The following is a 19,860-nucleotide window of genomic DNA, read 5'->3' as shown; positions in this document are numbered from 1 at the left end:
AGCTGTCACTGATACCTCAAAGACAGATTTTAGGTCACTAGACTCAATTCTTCCTGGTATGTCTACACTCAAAACAAATTCTTCCCAACTTTGAGCACTGCAGGGGAGAGTGACCAGGCCGAACTGTTGGGACACGCAGAACCAATCAGCTTGAAGGAGACCATCAAAGAAGTATTATTTTAGACTTATGTTTTTGTCTTTAAATGAACTTCCAGGCCGGGCGGTGGTGGTGCACGCCTTTAATCCCAGCACTCGGGAGGCAGAAGCAGGCGGATCTCTGAGTTCGAGGCCAGCCTGGTCTACAAGAGCTAGCTCCAGGACAGGCTCTAGAAACTACAGGGAAACCCTGTCTCGAAAAACCAAAAAAAAAAAAAAAGAGAAAGAAAAAGAAAAATGAACTTCCAAACTCTGACTATCTTAAACAGCATAGTATTGGCATAGAGAACTAGGAATAAAGATCCAGAGTAGGCATTGAGATCTACTTAATCCAGGGATTCCGGCTCCACCACTAGTCTATTCCTTTTCTCTCTGTGCGTTGAGTCAATCCCCTGACTGCAGCTAGACCTCATCACTCTACACAGTATCAGATGGGAAACCAGCACTTCCTGAGGTGCTTTGTCTTGTTACAACTCTCCAGGTATTTATTTGTGTGTGTGCATGTGTATGTTCACACGTGTGTGCACATACATGTGTGTGCATGTCTGTGTGCATGCATATGTGAATGTGGGACTCGTGGGTCATAGGACAACTTGTAGGAATCAGCTCTCAGTTCTCACCTTTCAGAATCTGTGTCCTCCTGGTTGAATGAAAGTCGTCAGCTTTAGGTCAAGTGCTTTTACCACTGAGCTATCTTGCCCGTCTATCTTAAGGCACTCTTAAAAATGAAAGAACTTTTGCTAGAAACCCCTAGCATGTCCTTACAGGACACTGAATGAAATTTGCTAACGCTTGTTGTATGACTTATCCTGGAGAAACATAACCTATCACAGACGGAAGTAAGAATTCCATCAAAATCCAGCATGGGGAGACAAAGACTGTGCTAGTATTGCTTCCAAGAGCACAGGGGATGGCCATTCACAGGGGGCATGGGTGACCCAAAGACAGCTCTAACACTTAGAAGCCTACCCCAGCATGGATGATTCCTGCATGACTTCCATGATCCTTGTAGGTCACTGAGTGCCAGGGGCCACGTCAAAGGAGCAGCAGGTGGCAATTGACTTCAGGGTATTAGCCCACAAGAGGGGAATCCCTGATGGGTGAACCTTGGATGGGCAAGGCCCCAAGGCCACAGACTCTAGAGTGTCTTTTGTCTGCTGCTGCCATCTTTCTCTAGTATCTAGTGTAGCGTGATTAATAAAAACCCAGAGACAGATGTTGGGATTCAACTTGAAGATTGGAGAAGGGAAGCAGCAAAGACACTAGAGAGCCCTTACCTCTGTGAAATCTTCAGACTCAAAGAGAGTAAGTCCCTGTTTCATCCCACTTTGCATCCTCTCTAGTGCTGGGGTTAAAGATGTGCACCGCCATCGTTCAGCCTCTGTGGCTAACTAGTGTGGTTGTTGGGATTAAAGGTTTGTGGCCTGGATAGCTGACTAGTGATGTGGGATGTCCTTCTATATATGTGTTGCCTTTATTGATTAATGAATAAAACTGTTTTGGCCAATGGCTTAGCAGAGTACAGCCAGGCTGGAAGAGATATATAGAGAGAGTAGGTGGAATCAAAGAGATGCCATAGAGCTGCTGAAGGAAACATACACCCCAGAACCTAACCAGTAGGCCACAGCCTTGTGATAATGCACAAATTAATAGAAATGGGTTACTTTATGATATAAGAGTTACTTAATAAGTAGCCTGAGCTAATAGGCCAAACAGTGTTGTAATTAATATAGATTCTGTGTGATTATTCTGGTCCGGGTGACCAGGAAATGAATGAGCAGTCTCTGCTTACAGATGGTGCCAATATGGGGCAACCACATTCACATAAAAGCTGAGAGAGCTTGGGAAGGAATTCTAGACATGTGGGATTCCCCCTCTGTATGCTGTGATTACCATTGATTAATAAAGAACTGCTTTGAGCCTATGGCAGAGCGGGAAAGAACAGAGATAGGTGGGGAAAACTAAACTGAATACTGGGATAAAGAAGGGTGGAATGAAGAGAAGCCATGGAGCTGCTGCTGGAGACAGACATGCTGAAACTTTGTTAAGCCACAACCTCATGGTGATACACAGATTAATGGAGATGAGTTAAATTGATATTTAAGAGTTAGCCAGAAATATGCTTAAGCTAATAGGCCAAGCAGTGATTTAAATAATATAGTTTCTGTGTGATTATTTCGGTTCTGGGCAGCCAGGAACCAACAAGTGGCCTGATGCAACAGGTAGCCACATTTTTTCAGATAGAATCTGTTTGCTGGCGACAAGCAGAGGCATGGCTCCTTTAAGAGAAGTCTTCCTGACTCAGTGTTAACAGCAAAAGATTCCATGGCTTCTTTAAGATCCAGCTTCCTGGTTCTTGCTGGCAGAAAGAACTCTGGCTTTTTTGAGAGGTCGTCCAGCACTTAAATGGGGTCTCTGAGCAGTGTGACAAATTGCTTAATGGCGACATAGACCCGCTGCATCCCTGGAGCTGGAACTGCATGGCTTGCAGAGGCAATGAACATGCCTCTGCCATGTTGGACTGGGTGGAACAAACAGACAGGGCCATGGAGTTGGTCTTAGTCATGCCCATTTAGCATTAAAAAAAATGCTCCTGATCAGAAAAAGATTACAGATACACAATAAAGACAGATTTAGATGAAAACAACCTCCGAATGGGTCAGTGTTGGCAAAATGCACATAGGCTTGGGAGAGAGAAGGAAAAGGGTATATGCAGTTATAAAAAGAAATAGTCTTAAAAATAAAACAAAGTCTTTAAAGAGGCAATAAAAGTAATATAAATGAATACAGATAATCATAGATTAAAGGAGAAGAAAAATAAGCCATGTAAAGATGGAATATACATAGAGAATCTAGATTAGGCATATTATTGTGATTTCTTTGAATTTTTTGACTGCAGAGAGATATTTGATTCTCGGGGCTGCTAAACTAAACCAACATATATATTTTAAAGGTATCTTGACTTCAAAATTTGAGTCTAAGGCTATGTTACTTTGGAAAAGAGGTTTTGCTTTTGTTTCCATAGAAGATAAGACCCTGTGAATTCTTGTAGGTTAATGTGGTTTGATGGAACAAACAGGACCCCACAAAAGGTCTTTGTGAACCCTAAAAATACTTCACTCAATACACAGCAGAAAGCAGTTTAGAGAAAACTATTCCCAAATTCCCAAATATTTCTTTTTTTTCTTAAGATAACAAGGGGAATATGATATAGATTTTATATAGAATTGATATAGAATTGGCATGGATCTTGGTCTATTGATACAAATTTAAGGTTGATTTTGTTATACTGTGTATATATATTTCTACTCTTGTTTAAGGTATTATGCTTATACAGCTCATTTAAAAAATGAAATATATAATTAAAATTACAGATTAATAGATAGTCATTTATGTTAGTCAAACTTGTAATGTTAGTTTTCTAGATATACAGAGATATATTTCAGCTAGATAGATAATGTTCAACACTTCAAAGACCTACAGAATATGGCATTTTGTTTTGTTTTATTTTAATTTTTGAGACAGAGTTTCTCTGTAGATTTAGCTATTCTGGAACTAACTCTTGTAGACTAGGCTGGCCTCGAACTCACAGAGATCTGCCTGCCTCTGCCTCCTGAGTGCTGGGATTAAAGGCGTGCGCTACCACCACCTGGCTCAGAACATGGCAATTAAAATGTTTTAAGAACTTAGACTTTTCTCGACGGTGAGATACGTCTGCTTCTGGCAGCACCAATTACTTCAGAGAGGTTGATGGGCATTGAAGAAATTCATTATGGAATTTACCTTTTATGTTACAAGGCTAACCATTTGGGCAAGAAACTGCTCTTGCCTAGACTGCTTAATGGTATGTTATACGAAATGGACATGCAGGACCTGCAGAAAAGTAACTACTGAACTTTCCAAAAGATAGGATGGCCCTTCAGAGTTCCTGCTTCATAGAAGAAACTGCCAGAAATTCTGCAGGATTCAGAAGAAAGCTACTGATGAACCTTGCCATTACAAGGAAGAACAGATCTTCAAATTTCCTGCTTCATTGAAAAGTCTGCTGGATACTATCAGTTGTAGGCTGAAAATGAATGCCCCAGTGTAACAAAAGAACTTTGGGTGACTGTCCAGGCAACAAGATGTCTCTGTCAATTCTAGAATTTTGAAAGTTGCTTACAATATACCTTCTGTTTACTTAGGTAATATTATATCCTTCTGGGGTCTTTAAAGAGTTGAGGACAACTATAGTTATAGTTTTCATTAGTTATGATAAAGGATAAATTAGATATAAAATTTAAACTCACAAAGATAGGATAGATGATAGACTATTTTTTGTAATTTGCCAAATGTAAATGGACTAAATATTGTAAGTGTAATTCTTGTTTGATACCTATTTTGTTATATGTAATTTTATTATGTTAAAGCTAAAACCTTACTTTTTATTTAGACAAAAAGGGGGAGATGATATGGGATGTCCTTCTGTATATGTGTTGCTTTTATTGATTAATGAATAAAACTGTTTTGGCCAGTGACTTAGCAGGGTAAAACAAGGCTGGAAGAGATAGAGAGAGAGAGAGTAGGTGGAGTCAAAGAGATGCTATATAGCTGCTGAAGGAAACATATACCCCAGAACCTAACCAGTAGGCCACAGCCTTATTGTGATGCACAGATTAATAGAAATGGGTTAATTTATGATGTAAGAGTTACTTAATAAGTAGCCTGAAGAAGGAGAGAGAACATGAGAAAGAAAGTCAGGACCGTGAGGGAACCTCCAGCTGGCGACAGATGGGGAAGGTGACTGAGCCCCACATTGGAGCACTGGACTGAGCTCCCAAGGTCCCGATGAGGAGCAGAAGGAGCGAGAACATGAGGGAGAAAGTCAGGAACGAGAGGGGTGCGTTCACTCATGGAGACGGTGGGACAGAACTAATGGGAGATCACCAACTCCAGTTGGAATGGGACTGATGGATCATGCGACCAAACCCGTCTCTCTTATGTGGCCAACAGCGGGGGCTGACTGAGAAGCAAAGGACAATGGCTCTGGGCTCTGATTGTTCTTCATGGACGGGCTCTGTGGGAGCCTTCTCAGCTTGGTCGATCACCTTCCTGGACCTGGGGGGAGTTGGGAGGACCTTGGTCTTAGCATAGAGTGGGGAACCCTGATGGCTCCTTGGCCTTGAGAGGGAGGGAGGGGAGGTATGGGTGGAGGGGAGGGGAGGGAAGGGGGAGAAGGAGGGGAGAGAAAGGGGAGAAGGAGGGGAGGGAGGGGGGAGGAGGAGGGAAGGAGATGGAAATTTTTAAATATAAAAAAAAATAAACCATGAGAAAAAAAAAAAATAAGTAGCCTGAGCTAATAGGCCAAACAGTGTTGCAATTAATATATATTCTGTGTGATTATTCTGGTCTGGGTGGCCAGGAAACAAATGAGTAGCCTCTGCTTACAGACTAGTGTGGCTGTTTTGTGTTCCGGTCATCAAACAAGCTCTATTTATTAAAATAAAAATTAAATATTACTACACTTCTTCCTTTTTGTCTAAAGAAAAAAGGCTATAACTAATATAAGAAAAACTATACACAATAAGTACAATAACTATATATGATATATACAGGCAATAAATACACCAACACTGTCTAGTCCATTTGCATTTGACAAATCCAGAGAAAATACTCCATATCTATCATATCTTGGTAAGACCAAAGTTTTGTATTTTCTATCATAACTTGCTTTCTGCATCAGGTAAACAAAGAAAACTATAACTGTAACTATCTAGTCTTCAACTATCTCAAAGACCCACAAAGGAAATAATATTAATTAGTAAGCAGGAAGTGCAAGTAAATGACTTTCAAAAAATATAAAAAATGACAGAAACAGCTGGCTTCCTGCACAGTCACCCAAAGTTCCTCTGCAATGCTGGGCCATTCATCTTCAGCCTGCAGGCATAACATATCTGACAGACTTTCCTGTGAATGAGGGTATTCTGAAGGGTTGTCCCTCCTTGTCTTGACAATGTTTGGCAGTCACTTTCTTTTGTGTTCTGCTTGTCCAATTTGGATAGCATACTGTCAGCAGTTGAGGCAAGGGCATTTTCTTGCCCAATGACTTACTTTTGCCACAAAGAAAGTAAACTCCATGTGGAGTTTCTTCAATGCCCATCATATTCTCTGAAGTAGATTGGTACTGTGAGGAGCAAATATGTCTTATTGTCATAAAAATGGAACTATGTTATTAAAACATCTTAAATACCATATTCTATAGGTCTCTGAAGTGTTTAAAGATGAGCTGTCTATCTAAAATGTATCTCTGTTTCAACCTGAAAACATATGTGAGTACAGTTTTGATTATAATAAATGATTAACTACTAACCTGCATTTCCTTATCTTAAACAGTTGGTAATAATAATTTTTAATTACTAGAAATTTTTTTGCATTGTTTAATGAGCTGTATAGGTACAATACCTTGAACAAGAGTAGAAATGTGTGTACAGTATGTTCTAGCAAAATTAATCTCAAATTTCTATCAATATACAAAAGTCTAATCCAATGTAAAATATTTAAAACTACTAGTTGCTTTTTATAAGTAGATTCAATAATCTATCTTTTTACCTTATCATATCTATATTCTCCCTTATTTCTTTCCAGAGTAGATTCAATAATCTACCCTTTTATCTTATCACATCTGTATTCCCCCTTTTTATTTTCAAAACAAGAGCTCTGAATCTAATCTTTTTTGTTCAACTTTCCTCCTAGTCATAACCAATAAAAACTTGTAACCAACCCCCCTAAACAATGACAAGTATTCATAACCCATTGAAAAACCAAAAACCACCCACCACACCTCTTGGGAATGTGGATGTCATAGTCTTAAATTTATTTCCTGCTGTCTTGGGGTTACAGCATCTTTAGGGGATCCTGAAAAGAAAATTTTTGGTTAATTGTCAAGTACTGAGAGAGGTAGTTTTATAATGTGTTATCCAGTCTTTGAATAATTGGAAAGTACAGGGCTTGTCTCAAGTCTTGGCTGGAGTAGTTTGTTAGACTGGATCGTATCAACTAGCCACCTAGAAATTGTCCTGAGCAGTTTGTAGTCCAAAGCTTATCTTCATGTGGCGTTTTTCAGCTTAGTGGTGTTATCATAATCCTGGATGAATGGTGCCCTGTTCTTCTTATGGAGACTTCACAGGTTGCTGTTAGGCATGCTTATGGTTCACTGGAGAAAACTGATAGAGGCTCAAACACGAAATCATGAACAGGAAGGTAGATAAGGTAGATGAAATCTTTTTCTAGAATTAGTTAATATTCTATATGAGCATTAATGCCATGACAAAAAAAAATCTAGTGTGTTACACACACACACACACACACACACACACACACACACACATATCTTAAAAACCTTATACCTTAAGAAAAGTTGTTAATGACTTAGTATAAAACCAAAGATTATTAAATTAGTGGCAATAAAATAGTCCTTAAATTTTTGTTTTTCTTCTGTTCCATATCCAAGTATTTCTTTTGACATGAGACAGAGCTTTTGGATTTTACCTTAATAAGCTTGCTTGGGTTTAGAGAAGGAGAGAGCCACTCTCCAACTTCAAAGGCAGCTTTGATTTTTAATCAGACTGGGACTATAAAAGACTATTTGCATATCTATAGAGAATAGCAGAAACAAACATTTGGGAGGATTTATGAAATTTTATCCTGTTGGAAATGTTATATAGCAAAAATGTTATATAGCTGATTTACTCTTTTTCTTGGGATACTTCTTCTGTATTATTTATCTCTTTTCTTCAGATATCTTTTATCCAATGGTCATTAGATTCCTTAGCTGGATGCCTTTACTCTCCTGCAGAAACAAAACCCTTCCCCAGCCCTAATTTTGAGGAGATTCTTTTTGGCAAGTTATATCTGATCAAATGAAAGGTATTTATTAGTTTTATACATCAGTTTAGATTAAAAAGCCATGTTGTTTGATGAATTATCATTTCTTCTAATTAAGAGGTACCTCTTGTTCAAATCAAATCTTTATAAATTTTGATGGTATCCATAGCTTTTCTTCTTCTGTGGAAACAAAAGCAAAACCCTAATGTAATACATGTCCTGGTCTCTATTCTGAGGTCAGTACATCTTTAAATTATATCAGCTGATTTAGTTCTGTAGTTTTTTTCTACTACCCAATGTTTCTCTGCAGCTATTGTTTCTTTCTCATTAACATTTAGAAAATTCAAAGTTAATAAAGCATTATGCAGTCTATTTCTGGGGGGTCTTTATCATCCATTTCTGTTTTTTTTAACATACCCTTTAGAGTTTGATTTGATCTTTCAGTAACTGCCTGGCATTTAGGATTATGTGGTATACCTGTAATATGCTTTACATTATAATAATTAAAGACAGTTTTATTTTCTTAGAAACATATACTGGAACATTGCCTGTCTTTATTCCTACAGATATACTCATGATGGTCATAACTTCTTGCAAACGTGTGATTACCAAATTAGCTTTTTCTGAATTTAAGTAGTTGCCCATTGAAAACCTGAATAGGTATCAATGGCGCGCTGTACAAATTTTAGTTTTCAAAATTCTACAAAATGTAACACATCCATTTGCCAGAGTTCATTCCTTTGAGTACCCTTTGAGTTACTTCCTGCAGGTAGTGGTGTTTGGTTGTTTAAAGAACAAGTAGGACATTTCCTTATAATTTCCTTGGCTTGTTGCCATGTAATCAAAAATGTTTTAAATCTTTGCTATTGACATGATGTTTTAAATGAAATTCTGAGGCTGTCAGCACATTTCCAATCAGTAATTGATCAATTTCTGCATTATCTTGTGCTAGAGGACCTGGCAGACCCATATGGGATTGGGTGTGTGTCATGTATATAAAATGATTCCTATTCCTGATTATATCTTGTAACTTAATAAATAATGAAGTCAGTTCTGTATAATCTGGTATAAATTTAGAGGTTTCAATATGCAAAATAACTTTCTGTATATTGCAAATAAGTAACTATATTGAGAGGGTCTTTAAAAAATCCCTTAGTACCATGAGAAGAGCATAATTCTGACTTTTGGACAGAATCATAAGGACTTTGGCCCACTTTACTTAAATTTTCTGATTTGTAACCTGCCTTTCCTGATTTATTTGCATCAGTATAGAATGTATGGTTTGCAGTTATTGGTGTGTCCCTTACAATGTGAAGAAGCATCCAGTTAATTCTCTTTATAAGTTGAATTCTCTTGCTTTGGGGATAGTTGTTAATCTCTCCCCCCCAAAAAAATTGCTACAAGTTCATTTCCAAGATTCACTTTCTGCTCATAATTTGTCAATTTCATCATTATTAAAAGGTACTATATGGCACAGGAGACCACTTCCTAAATATAACCCTAGCCACACAGACACTGAAGCAATTAATAAACGAGACCTCCTGAAACTGAAAAAAAAAAAAAGGTTCTGTAAAGCAAAGGACACAGTCAACAAGACAAAACGACAGCCTACAGAATGGGAAAAGATCTTCACTAACTCCACATCAGACAGAGGTCTGATCCCCAAAATATACAAAGAACTCAAGAAACTGGACACCAAATGATCACATAATCCAATAAAAAAAAATGGAGTACAGACCTAAACATAGAACTCTCAGCAGATGAATCTAAAAGACACTTAAGGAAATGTTCAACATCCTTAGTCATCAGAGAAATGCAAATCAAAACAACTCTGAGATTCCATCTTACACCTGTAAGAATAGCTAAGATCAAAATCACTGATGACAACTTATGCTGGAGAGGTTGCAGGGAAAAGGGAACACTTCTGCATTGCTGGCAGGAATGCAAGCTGTTATAGCCCCTTTGGATGTCAGTGTGGCAATTTCTCAGAAAATTAGGAAACAACCTTCCTCAAGACCCAGGAATACCACTTTTGGGTATATATCCAAAGGATGCTCAATCGTGCCACAAGGACATATGCTCAACTATGTTCATAGCAGCTTTGTTTGTCATAGCCAGAACCTGGAAACAACCTAAATGCCCCTTGACCAAAGAATGGATAAGGAAAATGTGGTACATTTACACAATGGAGTACTACACAGCAGAGAAAAATAATGACAGCTTGAATTTTGCAGCAAAATGGATGGAGCTAGAAAACATTATTTTGAGTGAGGTAACCCAGACACAGAAAGACAATTATCACATGTACTCACTCATAGGTTGTTTTTAAACATGAAAGAAAGCCAGCCTACAAACCACAATCCCAGAGAACTTAGACAACAATGAGGACACTAAGAGAGTTACATAGATCTAATCTACATGGGAAGTAGAAAGTAGAAAAAGACAAGATCTCCTGAGTAGATTGGGAGCATGGGGACCTTGGGGGAGGATTGAAGCAGGGAAGGGAGAGGCAGGGAGGGGAGCAGAGAAAAATGTAGAGCTCAATAAATATCAAATCTACAATCAATCTCTACTAGTTTTCACCTTTTGGGGTCTAATTTTTTGTAAACCTATTTTATAACTGAAATAATTAATAGAATATCCTCTTTGTATTTTTTAGGAGCAATTTGTCATCCCCAAAAAGGCAAAATTTTCTTCTTCAAATGTTCTTTCTAAAGTGTCTACATTTGAGTCAGAGAGTAAAACATCATCCATATAATGGTAAACTGTAGATTCAGGAAATTGCTTACTTATCATTTCCAATGGCTTGCTTACAAAATATTGGCACAGGGTGGGACTTTTTAACATTCTCTTTGGAAGAACTCTCTATTGATATCTCTTCACAGGCTGAGAATTATTATAAGCAGGTACTATAAAGTCAAATTTTTCTCCTTTTTCTTGTAAAGACATAGTGAAAAACAATCTTTTAAATAAATAACTATAAGAGGCCATCGTTTAGGTGATAGAGAAGACCAGACTGTAGAGAGCAATTGGCTGAATCACCTCATTAACAGTGCTTAGGTCTGTTAGCATTCTCCATTTTCCAGATTTCTTCTTAATAACAAATACAGGATAATTCCAATGTCTGACCATATAGTTGCTTTTGTACTAACTGTTCTTAAGCCTGTAATTTCTCTGTTGTTAAAAGCCACTGCTTAACCCATTCAGTTTTATCTGTCAACCATTTTAAAGGTAGGGCTGTTGGTGCCTTTGAAAGATCAGCAGCTGATGTGGGAAGGTCTTCTGTTTTAATAAAGAAACTGCCTTGGCCAGCCCTTAGGTGGGTGGAGTAGACAGAACAGGAAAAAGGAAGTGAGGTAGATGACTCAGACAGTTGCCCCGCCTCTCCTCTCTGGGGCAGACTGCCTTGCCTCACCTCTTCTCTCTGGGCAGACTGCCGTGCCTCTCCTCAGGGAGAGATGCGATGAAGCCAGCCACCAGGTCACATGTGCTGAATCTTTCCAGGTAAGACACCATTCGTGGTGTTACATAGATTATTCAATATGGGTTAGTCAAGATGTGAGTAAGAGGCTGAAACTAATGGCCAGGCAGTGTTTAAAAGAATACAATTTGTGTGTTGTTATTTCGGGTAAAGCTAGCTGGGTGGCCGAGAGCAGGGTGGTGGGAAGCCTGGGCCCTGACCTGCCTGAGACTAGCGGTTACTGCCTGCGTCCCAGCATTCGAGCTCCGCTGGTACTGCAGACTCGGTTTGGCTGAGCGGTTACTGCCCTCGCCACCTACTGGCAGGAAACGGTCATTACAGGTAAAATTTCTTTTGATTAAAAAAAAATGTCTGACCATATCACCGTTGAAAGCTTCTGCAGCCTATTTAATTATACTATGGTCGAAATATTGCAGGATACATATGATATTCCCATAACTTGGATATTTATAGGGCTTGCAATTTTTCTCGTATTTGGTTTCTCCCTTACATGGTTTGAAAATAGAAAAATGATAAAGTCCTTACAGAATGAAACCAGGATTCTTAGGACAGAGGCTGAATGCTTAAGAAAGGGCACAATTGTTTTGAGTGACAACTTTAAGTCGGTCGAGGTATTTGCAAAAACAATTCAGACTGACACCAAGAAAGAGTTTGAAGTTCTCAAGGAAGGGAATAGGGCTTTGTCTGATATGACTCTGTCAAATGAGCAAAATTTAGAAAAACTACAGTCTGATATTAAGGAGAGATTCATTGCTGCGGAGGAGAGAACAGCTGATTTGGATCGTAAACTTCAGTCCCTGTCTGAAACATTATCAGAGAGAATTAAAACTGCTGAATGTGAAAATCGGACTTTGTCTAAAGGATATGACAGATTGGCTGATAGATTGTCAATACAAGAAGGCACAATTCATGCCATGAAAATTCTATCCAAGGATGAGATATTAACTCTACTGGACAAACTTCATATTTTGGAATCCTCCATGAAGGCCTTGGAGCATAATTCTGGACAGGAGATACAGGCCTTACAGAAGGCAATAGTAAGCAGATTAGAAAAGATTGAGGAAATTATAGACTGTGATGAACAGGAGCAAATGGTAGAAAGGCGAAATTTAACTCTGTCAATGAATAAAACTCTCCGGGATAATTTCCATAAAGTTCTACCTGCCTTTCCAATAATAACATCAGAAAAGGTGACTGGTTCCAAAAACCCTAGGGTCATCAAGGAATATACATGGGAACCCGTCCGTATGAATGATCTCAAAGAAATTAAACAAGCCATTATGAATTTTGGGCTACATTCGTCCTTTGTTAGAGAGATGCTCAAAACTTGGTCTATAAGCAATAAGGCAACGCCCCACGTTAGGCACCATTCTGTAGTGTGGAGCTGCGGGCGGCTTGCTTTTTGCTGTGCCCTGCCCTGCTCCTGGCTGCCAGCTAGCTTGTGCCCCAAAATAATATCACACAAGTTGTATTCTTTTAACACTGCCTGGCCCATTAATTCCAGCCTCTTTCTCTTACCGGGAAAGATTCAGCATGTCTGTCCTGGTGGCTGGTTCCATCACATCTCTCCCTGAGGAGAGGCACGGCAGTCTGCCCAGAGAGAAGAGGTGAGGCACGGCAGTCTGCCCCAGAGAGGAGAGGCGGGGCAACTGTCTGAGTCATCTACCTCACTTCCTTTTTCCTGTTCTGTCTACTCCACCCACCTAAGGGCTGGCCAAGGCAGTTTCTTTATTAAAACAGAAGACCTTCCCACATCAAGCAGCTGCTGTGCTCTGTTCTTGTACAACTTGTATGGTCAGTGACTATTCTTTATAAATTTTTTTGTAAACATACATTAATGTATGGTTTGTTTCTAAGATCAGCAAATGTTATTCCAAGTATTCCATTGTTGTAAAAAAATCACACCCCCACAAATTTATTGCTATGTTAGCCACATATGGCTTTAATATCCTTCTGGTCCTATACATTCAACCCATCTCATGTTCTGCTTTACCTGAAATAAAGTTTCGATCCCTAAAAACTGAACATTTACATCCTGAAGAGGCCAATTTGAATGCCAAGATTCTGATAAAATTGTTACATCCGCACCTGTGTCTACCAGACCTTCAATGACATCATCATTTATTCATATTTTTAATTTCTTTTCTCATTTATAGAAGTTTGCCAAAATATTTTCTTTATGGTTTCTCCTGAATTTTTTGTTCTTTTCTATAACTATTCTATCATCCAAAACACTATGATTTCTTACATAGGCATTAGATTTTTTTATTTGCTCTGGGAAGGAATTTCCTCTACAATGGCTAGAAATGACTGAACTGGATTTGGCTAGGGCTCATGGAGTTTCCTGATGGCAAAGGATTACCTTGAATATTTCTCATTGACCTACATTCATTAGTCGAATGCCTGCCTTTGCCACACCTGCATAATCCAGAAGGGAGGGGCATTCTGAATGGATTATTCTTAGAAAATACACTGTTTCTAGGTGTCAGGGACCAACTCTGACATAAACCATTTCTTGTACCAGAGTAGAGGTATGGGAATGAAAACACAACTCACACGACTATATCGGGAGGGAGTTCCGGGGATCCTTCATGAAATCTTGAATTCACATCCTGAAATTCACCCACGTTTATTATCCAAACAGCTTTTACATCATTCACATTCTGTCTCCTAGGTGTTGGGGAAATGGTTTAAGTCGTGTCCACAGCTGTGTTTGTGTCACCTCCGTGCCCATGATCATTTTGTCATGTAGTCTGGAAAACACCTCTTCCCAGACGACCTCCTAAACTACAATAGAAGCAGCATAACAACATTAGCATATCCTGACCACTTGCTTAGGATGGCATCAGGTTGTTTCACTATCAAAAGGCTAGGCAATGACCTTCAGTGTGGCAGGTGCAAATTGTGCCTTGAAGGTTGCTCAGAATTCTGACTGCCAGACAATGTAGGAATATGGGCCTGTATACTTCAGCCCCTACACTAGGTACACCCTGTCTACAGGCCCTTTTAAGGTGACATTGTTTGCTATAATTATAACATTTGACATTTTGATTTTTCCTCAAACCTCTGGAAATCACCTCTTCTATCCATGCATCAACATGGTCATGAGATTCAATATTAATTGTACCTCAAGTCCATTCCTCCAAAGGTCTGACCTTGCCTTTAATGGCCTAATTATCCATTTGTATAGAGAATCAGCATTTCAAAAGCCATAGATTCAATTATCATTTGTCTAGCTTTTGAATTTGGTATCATTCTATTTGTTTCTGAAGTCAATCTTTTTAAGAAATCCACAAAGGCTTATTTGGACCTTGTATAACTGTAGTAACTGATTCACTTTTCTTTCCTATTTCTCCGATTCTGTCCCAAGCATTCAAAACTACTGCACAGCATAAATTCAGGGTGTGGTTATCATATACAGCCTACCTTTCTATAGTAGCATTATCTCGTTCTCCAAGAATTTGATCTTGGGAGATTTTCCTACCTCTAGCTTTATTCTGTTGTTCAATAATCTTAGCCTTTTCTCTGAACCACATATTCAATTGTGATTGTGGACCAGGCTCTAAAACACCTTTAACCAATTCTATCCAGTCTTTAGGGATAATTCTATACAAACTGACCACGAGTTTAACATTTGCTTCACAAAGGTGAATGCCATATTAGACTGTTGCTTCCAGTTAGTCATAGAGTCTCTGCCATGTGGCAATTCATATAAGGTTACTAGATATTTTAAGGTTGGTTATTTAGACTGTTTCTCTGTATTCTTATAATGCAATGCTGAAATTGGTTCTCCATCAAATTCCTGTCTGAATTTGAATATGTGATATGTCTTGTTATGTTTTTCTAAGGTCTATATCTTTGCACTCAGATTAACCAACATTTTTAGTGATTAGACAAAAATGATAAAGCTGATAATGTTTACAATAGACATTACATAAATACCATCTAAATTAGATATCTTTTAATTTAATCATTCCATTTTCAAACTGTTTAACTTATTATTATACAGAGACCCAAATCCTTCCATTGTAATGGTTTTTGTCCCCATTTTTTATTGTGGGAAAACTCTCTTTTTAAACTAATTTCTCCCTTTAAGAATTCCCAATTATCTACCAAATCTACCAACGATGTTGGTGACTATGTGAGGCTGATTGCTGCTGTGTAGCACAGTAAAAACCTGACTGGATTTCAAGGCAGCTACCTAATTTGACAGCAACCCCAGAGGGGGTTCAGGGAGAGCCCACAACTCACAGTACAGATTGAGAGTCGGCTGTGGAAGGGGAGAAATGGTTCCTGCAAGTCGTCTGTCCTCTGACCATCATTCATGCACATGGTACAAACACACATGCATGTGTTGGTGTGCATATGTGTGCACACACATGCTGAATAAATAAATTGATGTAAAAATTAAAATAAGAATTAGAAACAAAACCAGTAGAAATTGACCAAAGACTAAAATGGAAAAATTCATTGCTGGAGTGTGCACATGGAATGTCTTCCAGGGACTCGTATTAAGGATCTGTCTGTGAGTCTTTGGGGCATGCACTCCAAAGGAGCTGTGGGATGCTGACTTCTTTTCCCTTTGCTCCCTTGCTATGAAATGAATGAGGAGTTTCTTCTGTGGTTCCTATCACTGTGTGTCACCACAGGCCCAGAACAATAAGGCAAATCAGCCATGGGTTGAAACAGCTAAAGCTGAGACAAAATAACCTCTTCCTCTTTCTAAGTTTAGCCCCTTGGTATTTTATCATATTACCGGATGCTGACTAACATGATTATAGCAGAAACAAACTCAATTAATTATATAATTAACACAAGGAAAAATGCTCGGCCAAATTTAACATTAGAGAAACGATTCATCAAGACATAATTATAAACTGTGATTCTAGCTATTAAAGACTGAGGCATGGGGTAGTGAGTTCTAGGCCAGCTTGTATACCATAGTGAGACCTGATGTTATTCCCTTCTGTATGCTATGAATATGTTTTTACTACCATTGGTTATTAAAGGAGCTGTTTCTGCCAATGGTTTATGGAAGTCAGGTGGGAAATCCAAACAGAGATATAGAAAGAAAGTAGGCAGAGTCAGAGAGATGCCGTGTAGTGGCTGAAGGAGAAAGCTACCAGCCAGAACCTTACTGGTAGGCCATAACCTCATGGTGATTCACAGATTATTAGGGTTAATTTAAGATGTAAGAGTTAGTTAGAAATATGCATAAGCTATTGACCAAACAGTGTTGTAATTAATATAGTTTCTATGTTTTAATTCGGGTCTGGGTGGTTGGGAAATGAACAAGCAGTCTCTGCCTACAGAGGCCCTATCTCAAAAAAAGTGAATATGGCAATCATATGGAGAAATACAAACTCTTAGTACTCTACCAGTTGGAATATAAAATGAGAGACAACATTGACTAGTCAAGTGGAAGGTGATAGAACACAGCATTTCCACTTCTAAGTCAGCATCCCAAAGAAACTCAACAATGTGCATCAGGCGAACAAACTAATTTGCAGTGGCACTGTTTTTAAGTTTATTTATTTACCTATCTGTCTATATATTTCTTGATTTACTTATTTTGTGGTGCTGGGGATCGACCTCAGGGCCTTTGTGCATGCTAAGTAAGTGCTTTATCACTAATCTATGTCCCCAGAAACAGTGGCACTGATTATAATAGCATACTGTTAGAAACAGCATCAGTGTCCGGCCGTAGTTAAAGGACAGATTACAGCATAGTTCACAGAATGGAATGCTATTTAACAGCGAAACTACAGCAGCATGGACAAATCTCTGGAATGCAGTTTTGAATGAGAAAAGTCAAGCCACAGAATGCATAGTACATTATTTCATTCAAATGAAATTTAAAGGATGCAAAACTAAAGATACAGTGTATAGATGTTTAAACCCTAAGAATTCAAAGATAGCGGGCAGTAGTGGCGCACGCCTTTAATCCCAGCACTCCGGAGGCAGAGGCAGTCAGATCTCTGTGAGTTCGAGGCGAGCCTAGTTTACAGAGTGAGTTCCAGGACAGTTGGTGCTGTTACAGAGAGAAACCTGTCTCGAAAAACCAGAAACAAACAAACAAACAAACAAACACACCCCCAAGACAAACAGAGATAACATACAATTTAGAATGGTGTTTATTTCTCTTAAAATTCCATTTTAGGTTTATTTATCTTATGTGGGTTTGCCTGCATGTACAGGCATGCACCAAATGTGTGGCTGGTGCCCAGGGAAGTTGGAAGAAGGCTTTGGATCCCCTGGAACTGAGGTTAGAGACCATTGTGAACCATCACGTGGGTTCTGGGAAATGAACCCAGCTCCTCTGTAAGAGCGCCAAGTATTCCTAACTGCTGAGTCATCCCATGGTTTGGTTTTGTTTTCTTTTTAAAGAAAAAAGAAGGAAGGGAGTGAATGAGTTAGTGAGTTGGACCAGAGAGAGCCCTTCATGTGATGCTAATAGTCCTTATTTTTTAATTGAGGAATACACACACAGGTATGCTCTGAAGCTTTATAACTTTATAATGATAATATATCTTTATAACTATATATACAACTTTCTCATTTACTTACCTTTATTTTTATTTTATTGTTATTTTTACCTTTTTAATTTATTCTTACATTTATGTTTTGTGTGTCATGTATAATTTGTGTGTGTGCGAGAGTGTGCGTGTGTGTGTGAGCATGTGCACAGAAACACATCTGGAGGCCAGATGTTTACATTGCATGTGTTTCTTAATTTCTTCTCTACTTTAATTTTTGAGACAGGGTCTCTCACTGAACCTGGAGCTCACAGATCTTGCTAGATTCTCTGGTCAGCAAGCTCTGGGATCATATCTCTGTCTCCTCAGAGCTGGGATTACAGACATGTACTGCTGCACCTGGCAGGGTTGTTATGTGAGTGCTAAGGATCTGAACTCAGGACCTCACACATTCTTGGTATTCCTTCTACAGCCTACCAACAGAACTAGCTTCCCAAGTCTCAATGGTTTTCCTTAAGGGCTTGAACTTGTAGTGCATAATTTCAGTTTTGGTTAAAAACTCCAAATCCTCAACAGCAACAAAAAAACATTTTTTTTTACTTAAAATAAAAAATAACTAGTTTGGGTATTTAATATCAAGGATTCCTAAGTGGCTTTAAAACCATCAGCCCAGTTCCTTCAGTTTGAATGTAAGGCAACTATTCAAAAAGAAAAGAAGTTCCCAGCTGGGTTTTATGTTTTGAAGCTGTAAGAGCCTCTTTAAAAATTAGCCACCACAGGGGGGCAGTCAGCACAGGGTCTGTGTCTCCAAATACTGGAGTACATACCAAGATTGTTATATTGTTTGGGAAATAACTTTCAGTTGAAAAAACTTCAAAGGGTTCATTGTAAGTTCAATTACATCTGAAGCAAAATAATTTATTATAATTTATTAGTCGTTGAATACCCATGCACTCCCCCACATTCCCCAGTTCCCTTGCTCCTAGGTGGGTCTGTATGAGTAGTTATGACACATGAGCTGAGAGCAGAAGTGACATTTGTCACTTCTGGGACAAAAGCACTCTTTGGTTCCTTGAAGCCTCTCTTTTCCCCCTGCCATGGCAACCATAGAGGCCAGATGTTGAGAAGGAAGAGATGTGTCTAAAGGTTGGTGAATGGCACCTGCAGTTAACTTTGAGCCCGTGAGAAGTAAGCTCCAGTGAGCAAAGAAGGAAGTGTGGGGATTATTTGTCACTGTAACAAAACCTAGTCTAGCCCAGCTAATATGACAGCACTGTCCACTACAGTCACCATGTTTGTTGTTATGGTAACATTCCCAGAGTGGTGGCAGTGGGCAGTGGGCATGAGACCACAGTGGGCCACGAAGACAGCTGGTCCCAGGCAGGAAGCTGCATGGCAGGTGAGAGACAGAGACCTATTAGGCACTCCATGCAGAGTGAGGTTGGATATTTATTTAGTGGGTTATGGAGGGGAGAAGGGAGAAGAGCAGAGAGAGAAAAAAGACAGACAGGCAGAGAGAGAGAGAGAGAGAGAGAGAGAGAGAGAGAGAGAGAGAGAGAGAGAGAGAGAGAGAGAGAGAGAGAGAATGTTTATTAATTCCAATCAGTGTGCTTTTGGGGTTCAGGGAACAAAAGTTATCAGCTAGAGCCCAGCCAGGGTAAGTGCCCATGCACCTTGAGTTGGCATTAGTGGGGCATGTACAGGAAAGGAGGAGAATCGGATAGATCAGCCATGCAGCTGGATTGTTGTTAATGTCCCAAGTGCCTGACAGAAGACAAAGTGTCTTTGGAGAAAGAGACTATCATTGTAGACTTCCAGTTACTTTCACAAACAATTAAAAATACAATTGTCAGAACATAGGGGAAAGTAACCAAGTGCACAAAA

Source organism: Arvicola amphibius, chromosome 2 (assembly GCF_903992535.2).
Source record: "Arvicola amphibius chromosome 2, mArvAmp1.2, whole genome shotgun sequence".
NCBI lineage: Eukaryota > Metazoa > Chordata > Mammalia > Rodentia > Cricetidae > Arvicola > Arvicola amphibius.
This window is presented reverse-complemented; position numbering follows the sequence as displayed.